This window comes from Macaca nemestrina, chromosome 9, assembly GCF_043159975.1.
Source record: "Macaca nemestrina isolate mMacNem1 chromosome 9, mMacNem.hap1, whole genome shotgun sequence".
NCBI lineage: Eukaryota > Metazoa > Chordata > Mammalia > Primates > Cercopithecidae > Macaca > Macaca nemestrina.
Window position 1 is genome coordinate 33,634,018 of NC_092133.1, and position 8,437 is coordinate 33,642,454.

The 8,437-nt window shown below is 42.5% G+C and overlaps 1 pseudogene; it reads left to right on the plus strand.

The window, feature by feature from the left end:
* The first annotated feature begins 5,292 nt into the window (after positions 1–5,292).
* On the plus strand, positions 5,293–6,180 carry LOC105478405 (signal peptidase complex subunit 2 pseudogene; annotated as a pseudogene).
* Positions 6,181–8,437: the final 2,257 nt, after the last annotated feature.

Sequence of the window (8,437 nt, forward strand, 5' to 3'; positions counted from 1 at the left end):
TTATGGGATCAACCCCATAGTATCCTATGTCAGTTGCTTGTGGACCTGAAAATAATTTGAACTGACCATCCTATAGGCTATTGGTAGGTATTAAAATGAAGTGATTTCTGCCTCTTCTGTGGCAAAAGAATTTTGTGAATTGGAAACTGGCTTCTAATCGCTTTGGGATTAAGTCTCAAATGTGTGCACACGAAGTTCGTGATCTGACCCCTGCTGTCCTCTCCAGCCACCCTTCTCTAAGGTCCCTGAATGCACCTTCTCTCTGTCCCATCTCATACATTGTTCCATCTGCCTGGTTCACTTTCCTTCCCTCGTAATGCTGACTTTCCTTGGCCAACTCCTGAGTCTGCATCACTTCTTCAGATGTAAAAGCTTCAGTTCACTTTGAACTGCTTGGCCTGGGTTAGCATCCTGGATGCCCGCCCCCCCCCCCCCCCCCCCCCGCCCCCACATGTTATGCGCACATAGTTACGCCCTCACAGAGATTAGCATTTGTGAAAACAGACATCAAGCACATAATGTCATGTCTCTCATTATGTGCTTGATGTCTGTTTTCACAAATGCTAATCTCTGTGAGGGCGGGGGCTGTGGCTGTGCTGTTCCCTTGGGATTGTTTCTGTTGCTAATGCCTAAGATGGCGTCTGGCCCATATGAGATGGCTTTGTTGCATGAAAGAACAAAAAGTTGAATATGACATGCAGGTAAATCAGGCAAGTGAGTCATGGAAAAAAGAACTTAGAAGTGAGCCTACAGTGTCCATGTCAGGACTTTAAGTGTAACCATGGGAAGTTACCTAACATCTCTGAACCTGTTTACTCATGTTTGCAGGGCAACTCTTCAGTGGGTTCAGGAGGATATGTTGATGCATCTAGCGTAAAGATTTGCACATGGTAATTGCTGGGATGCATTAGTTCACCTTGTCTACAGGAGTCAATATATGTGTCTGTCTCTGAGTAGCTGTAAGTTCCCATAGTGGAGAGAGCACAGTGCCTGCTATCTGCAATTGCATAATAGAACACATTGATTAATGTCTTCAGCAGCTATGAGCTAAGCTAGCTGGATGTTAAACCCCAACCACAGCCCTCCAGGAGCATCCCAGCAAGCTGGGCCAGCTTCTCATCTTTCTCCTGGTCTCTGCCCTGGTATAAACACTTAAAATGAATTTACTGGGCCAGGCGCAGTAGCTCACGCCTGTAATCCCAGCATTTGGGAGGCTGTGGCAGGCTGATCGTGAGGTTAGGAGATCAAGACCAGCCTGATAAACATGGTGAGACCTCATCTGTACTAAAAATACAAAAATTAGCCAGCTGTGGTGGCACATGCCTGTAATCCCAGCTACTCGGGAGGCTGAGGCAGAATAATCACTTGAACCTGGGAGGTGGAGGTTGTAGTGAACCAAGATCGAGGCACTGCGCTCCAGCCTGGGCAAAAGAGCAAGACTCCGTCTCAAAACAAACAAACCAACAAATTTACTGTTCATTCATTACTCACTTCTAGTGTCTATTTTGACATAGACCGTAACTCAGAATGTTTTACTTGTCTCCCTTACCATATTTCTTCTGAATTAGTACCTGTCTTTCCAATCAGTTTTTCTACTTTTTTTTTTTTTTTAATTTTAAAAAAAGTGTCCTTCCGGCGGGGCTTGGTGGCTCACGCCTGTAATCCCAGCACTTTGGGAGGCCGAGGCAGGCGAATCAACTGAGGTCAGGAGTTTGAGACCAGCCTGGCTAACATGGTGAAACCCTGTTTCTACTAAAAATGCCAAAAAAAAAAAAAAAAAAAAAAAGTCGTCTTCCTACAAATATTTATTGAGCATCTACTGTGTGCTAGTTGCTGAGGAAACAAAAAGCCATATAGCCTTGTGTGTGTGTGTGTGTGTGTGTGTGTGTGTGTGTGAGAGAGAGAGAGAGAGATGGGGCAGTACAGCAAGTAAGTAGGCAAGTGTGATAGTGTGGTAAGTAAGCAGGGTATTCACTGGGTGCTGTGGGGTACCGGTAAAGATCAGCCCAGCCTTGTGGATTCTAGGAAGCAATGTCTGACCGGAGCCACATTTTTGTAAGGATGGACAGGAGGCAGCCAGCCAGCTGAAGAGAGCAATGGTGATGGTGGAGTATGTTCCAGGCAGTGGGAGAAGCACTTACTATTGCATTTCAAAATGCAGTTTACTGGGTCCCCTTGCCTCAGCAGTGCCAAGAGGCATGAGGAGCTGTCCATTGCAAACCTTATGAGGCTCTACTGTTACTTCATTTCGTAGCTGAGATCTAGAGAGATTACATTACTCAAGATCCCATGAATATGAGTGGCAAAGGATTTGAACCTGTCATATTCCAGATCCAAGTTTACCACAGCCCTTTATATTTGCCTTTGAAGCCATTACGTTTAGGGTGATGGAAGCTCTAAATTGAGGGGAGATTTTAGAGGATGTTTAGAGATTTGTAGGCCCTGCAGTCAAGGTCAGGAAAAGGGATAATCAGATGGTTCATGTGTGAAGTGGTGACCTATGGGTGACTTCTCTGCCCTCTGCAGAGCTTGGCAGAGGTGCTCTCAGTAAGCTAAGCAGTATGACAGCTGATTCCAGAAAGATCAGCCCTTTGGAGCCTGGGGGAGCAGCTCCCCTTATTTGTGTTACAAAGCAAGTGGAGGTGAACAGTGCAGGGCTGATGGCACAACCCCCAGATCCCGTTTGCAGATGTGAACCACTCATTCTCCCAGTTGCTGGGAGTGTTCATGGTGACAGTTTTTAGCAGAGTTGCTCTGCAGAAATTTTCCTCAGCTAAAGACCCCTGCCCCGGGCCAAGGTCACATCCCTTCCCAGGAATTAAAAACACATTCCATAAGTGGTTGATGCAGGGGTCGAAAGGCAATTTGTCCTAAACAAAATTGCCTTGGTTTTCTCCATATATAAGTCTGTCAGAGTGTGCATCTTAATAGGCACAATAACTGTAACTGGATTTCAGACACATAAGGCAGGTTCTGACACGGTGTGTCTGATGCCTCTGGCGCCCTATCACAATTCCGCTCCACCCCACCTCTAATTCCAGCTGTGGCCATGGTAGACAGTTCCATGAGGCATCAACTCACTTTCCTCTGACTGCGTCTCACCTCACACATGAGCTGCACTTACTGCTTTTCACCCTAGGGATCCTCCAACACTATGGAGGCTGCAGTTAGTCCAAACATATGCTCAACTCAGGCACAAGAATTAATAGCCTCTGGGACAACCTTCAACTGGTAGGAGACAGGACCACAAATGGTTAGAGAGGAGGTACCCAAAAAAACCTTTTCAATGGAGACAGCAACCCTACTGACACAAGAGAAACTGTGAAAATCACATTAAATACAATTCGACAGATGTTTGTTGAGTACCTGATATGTGCCAGGAAACCTAAAATGTATAAAGTAATGGGCTAGTAATGAACAACAGTAAGACAGGCATAGTCTCTGCTCTCTTAGAATCAACAGTCTCGGGCTGGACGTGGTGGCTCATGCCTGTAATCACAGCACTTTGAGAGGCAGAGGTGGGCGGATCACAAGGTCAGGAGTTTGAGACCAGCCTGGCCAATATGGTGAAACCCCGTCTCTACTAAAAATACAAAAATTAGCCGGGCATGGTGGTGTGTGTCTGTAGTCCCAGCTACTTGGCAGGCTGAGGCAGGAGAATCACTTGAACCCGGGAGGCGGAAGTTGCAGTGAGCCGAGATCATGCCACTGCACTCCAGCCTGGGGGACAGAGTAAGACTCTGTCTCAAAAAAAAAAAAAAAAAACCAAAAACAGTCTGGTGGGAAAGTAGGCCTTAACCAAAGCACTTGAGAAACTTATCAAAGTGGGAGGAATGCAGTGCTAGTAGGGTCTGAAAAAAGAGGGAGAAGATAAAGAATGAGAAAGAGAATAAGCCAGTTAAAGATCAGGGAATAACAACTTAATAAAATGGGCAAAGGATCTCAACAGACATTCTCCAGACAATATACACAAATAGTCAATAAAAACATGAAAAAGATGGTCAACATCTTTAGTCATTAGCGGAATGCAACAAGATAGCCACTTCACACCCACTAGGATGGCTATAATAAGGCAGTAACTAGTGTGGGCAAGGAAGTGAAGCAATTGGAATCTGCATAATTTGCTGGTAGGAATGTAAAATGAGGGAACTGCTTTAGAAAACATTTTACAGTTTCTCAAAATGTTAAACAGAGAGTTAACATACGATCCAGCAATCTCACTTCTGGGTATCTACCCAAAAGAATGGGAACATGTCCACCCGAAGACTTGCACATGAATGTTCATAGCAGTGTTATGCATAGTAGCCAGAAAGTGGACACAACCCCAAAGTGTCCATCACCTGATGAATGGATAAATCAAATGTGGTATATCCATATGATGGAATATTCTATAAAAAAGGAATGAAGTACTGATGCATGCTACAACACGAATAAGCCTTGAAAACATTAGGCTAAGTGGAAGAAGCCAAGTCCTAGTTATATTAAATGTTCATCATAGACACATCTATATGGACAAAAAGACTGGTGGTTGCCTGAGGCTGGAAGGAGAGGGAATTGAGTGGCTACTACTGGGCATGGGGTTTCTTCTTGGGGTACTGAAGAGATATTAAAATTTGATTTTGGTGGTAGTTGCATAATTCTGTATACACTAAAAACTATTGAGGCTGGGTGTGATGGCTCACGCCTGTTATCCCAGCACTTTGGGAGGCTGAAATGAGCAGATCATTTGAGGTCAGGAGCTTGAGGCTAGCCCGGCCAACATGGTGAAATCCTGTCTCTACTGAAAATACAAAAAAATTAGCTGGGCATGGTGGCGTCCGCCTGTAATCCCAGCTACTGGGGGAGGCTGAGGCAGGAGAATCATTTGAACCCAGGAGCAGAGGTTGCAGTGAGCCAGGATCGTGCCACTGCACTCCAGCCTGGGCGACAGAGCAAGACTCCATCTCAAAAAATAAAAATTAAAAAAATAATAAAAACTATTGAACTGTATACTTTAAATTATAAATTGTATGGCATATGAATTATATCTCAAGTTGTTATTTTTTTTAAAGGACTGAGTAATAGCATGAAGACCTCAGTTCAAGAACCTTCCAGAAATGGTAAAAAATATTCAACATAGGCACAACATTATTAGTGAGAATGGGAGCACCGAAACATGAGACCGAAGAGGTGGTGTGAGAAGAGGGGAAGGGCAAGGTAGAGCATGGTGGGCCTTCCAAGTCTTATTACCCATTGGTGGTTTTTCCCAAAGGTTGGAAACAAAACCTTTCAAACAAAGCTTTTTGTGACAAGATGGCAGCAGCTGCCCAGGGCAGGAGAAGTGGTGGCGGAGGCAGTAGCCTCAGTGGCTTGTTGGCTAAGTGGAAGACGGATGAGAAGCGTGGAAAAACTGACAAGTGGGATGGATCCGCTATGAAAAACTCTGGATGATTCTGCCGGAAAGGTACTTCTGGAAAAATACCAATAGGGGGAGAATTTTGGTCTCATTGACATTTGCCTCATCATCTGAATGTACTCCTGTTTCCTTGCCATAGTGGCTTTGATTTGGGATTCTATGTACCCCTTTCCAGAGTCCAAGCCCTTTTTGGCCATGTGCATCCTATCCTATTTTGTGATGATGGGGATTCTGACCACTTAGTTCTTTTTTTATCTTTTGAGTCAGAGTCTTGCTGTATCACCCAGGCTGGAGTGCAGTGCCACAATCTTGGCTCACTGTAACCTCCATCTCCCAGGTTCAAGTGATTCTTGTGCCTCAGCCTCCCGAGTAGCTGGGATTATAGGCGCATGTCACCATGCCTGGCTGATTTTTGTGTTTTTAGTAGAGACGGGGTTTCGCCATGTTGGCCAGGCTGGTCTTGAACTTCTGGCCTCAAGTGATCTGCCCGCCTTGGCCTCCCAAAGTACTGGGATTACAGGCGTGACCCACGGTGCCCGGCCATGACCATTTGTAGCTCACATAAGAAGAGCATCTTCCTTGTGGTGCACAGGAAGGATCCTGCAGGAGTGGATCCTGGTATTTGGCAGCTGACCTTCCTCAATGGGAGAAGAAGGCAGCTGCAGGAAGCCGAGTTCACCAACTTCATCGCTAAGTTTTTTGACCATGGTGGGACACTGGTCAGGGATGTATAAGAGCCTAAAATATCCAGGCTCCATGACAGTCTCACCACAGAAAGAAAATAAAATAGCCAGTTCTCACAGCAGCCCTCTTTTTGCTGGATCATGCTGAAAATACAGAAAATTTTAAATGGGTGAAGTAAGAAATGTTTAAAATGTCCCTGTTTTGTCCTGAAATTTTATTCTGGATAAATAGGATCTTCTAGCAAGATATGAGAAGGTGTAGCCCTGATGTCTGGCTGTAGCCTCCTTGGTCTGCTGATTACATTGTTTTGATTTGCTTTTCTGGAAAAGCACTTTTGCTAAAAGCGGTACAGATTTTTTCCTTTGTACCTAGCAGTACTTTATATAGTATAGCTTTGTGTCACGCAGCACTTGAAGACTCAATTTAAAAATATTATTAGGCTAGGCGTGCTGGCTCATGCCTGTAATCCCAGCACTTTGGGAGGCCAAGGTGGGTGGATCACAAGGTCAGGAGATCAAGACCAGCCTGGCCAACATGGTGAAACCCTGTCTCTATTAAAAATACAAAAATTAGCTGGGTGTGGTGGCAGGTGCCTGTAATCCAAGCTATTTGGGAGTCTGAGACAGGAGAATCGCTTGAATCCAGGAGGCGGAGGCTGCAGAGCTGAGATTGTGCCACTGCACTTCTGCCTGGGCAACAGAGCGAGACTCCATCTCAAAAATATATATATATAAATATATATATTATATATAAATATAAATACATAAATATATAATTTTTATATATTTATATATTTGTATATAAATTTATATTATATAAATACATAAATGTATATAAATATATAAAAATATATGTATATATGAATATATTATATATAAATATATAATTGTAAAATATTACAAAATATATATTTATATATAAATATACATTGTATATAATATAGTCATATATTTTATATATTTATATAAAAATATATAAATATATAAAAATACAAATAAATACTATATATATGTAATTAATCTGTTGCTGACTCTTTTTAATTCCTATTTCAATATCTGTTTCCCTGAAGAATTCAGGATACAACTTCTTGTGTATGACAGGTTTCCTTCACACATTGTTTTTGTTTTTGTGAGTGTGTACGTAGAGGATGGGGAGAATTTTAAAAATACATCGCTTTAGAAAATTTGTTTAAAACGCTGTACTACAAGGCTACAGTAACCAAAACAGCATGGTACTAGTACCAAAACAGAGATATAGACTGATGGAACAGAACAGAGCCCTCAGAAATAATACCACATATCTACAACCATCTGATCTTTGACAAACCTGACAAAAACAAGAAATGGGGAAAGGATTCCCTATTTAATAAATGGTGCTGGGAAAACTGGCTAACCATATGCAGAAAGCTGAAACTGGATCCTTTCCTTACTCCTTATACGAAAATTAATTCAAGATGGATTAAAGACTTAAATGTTAGACCTAAAAATAAAAACCCTAGAACAAAACCTAGGCAGTACCATTCAGGACATAAGCATGGGCAAGGACTTCATGTCTAAAACACCAAAAGCAATGGCAACAAAAGCCAAAATTGACAAATGGGATCTAATTAAACTAAAGAGCTTCGCACAGCAAAAGAAACCACCATCAGAGTGAACAGGCAACTTACAGAATGGGAGAAATATTTTTGTAATCTACCCATCTGACAAAGGGCTAATATCCAGAATCTACAAAGAACTTAAACAAATTTACAAGAAAAAATCAAACAACCCCATCAAAAAGTGGGCAAAGGATATGAACAGACACTTCTCAAAAGAAGACATTTATGCAGCCAACAGATACATGAAAAAATGCTCATCATGACTGGCCATCAGAGAAATGCAAATCAAAACCACAATGAGATACCATCTCACAACAGTTAGAATGGCAATCATTAAAAAGTCAGGAAACAACAGGTGCTGGAGAGGATGTGGAGAAATAGAAACACTTTTACACTGTTGGTGGGACTGTAAACTAGTTCAACCATTGTGGAAAACAGTGTGGTGATTCCTCAAGGATCTAGAACTAGAAATACCATTTGATCCAGCCATCCCATTACTGGGTATATACCCAAAGGATTATAAATCATGCTGCTATAAAGACACATGCACACGTATGTTTATTGTGGTACTATTCACAATAGCAGACTTGGAACCAACCCAAATGTCCATCAGTGACAGACTGGATTAAGAAAATGTGGCACATATACACCATGGAATACTAGGCAGCCATAATAAAGGATGAGTTCGTGTCCTTTGTAGGGACATGGATGAAGCTGGAAACCATCATTCTCAGCAAACTATCACAAGGACAGAAAACCAA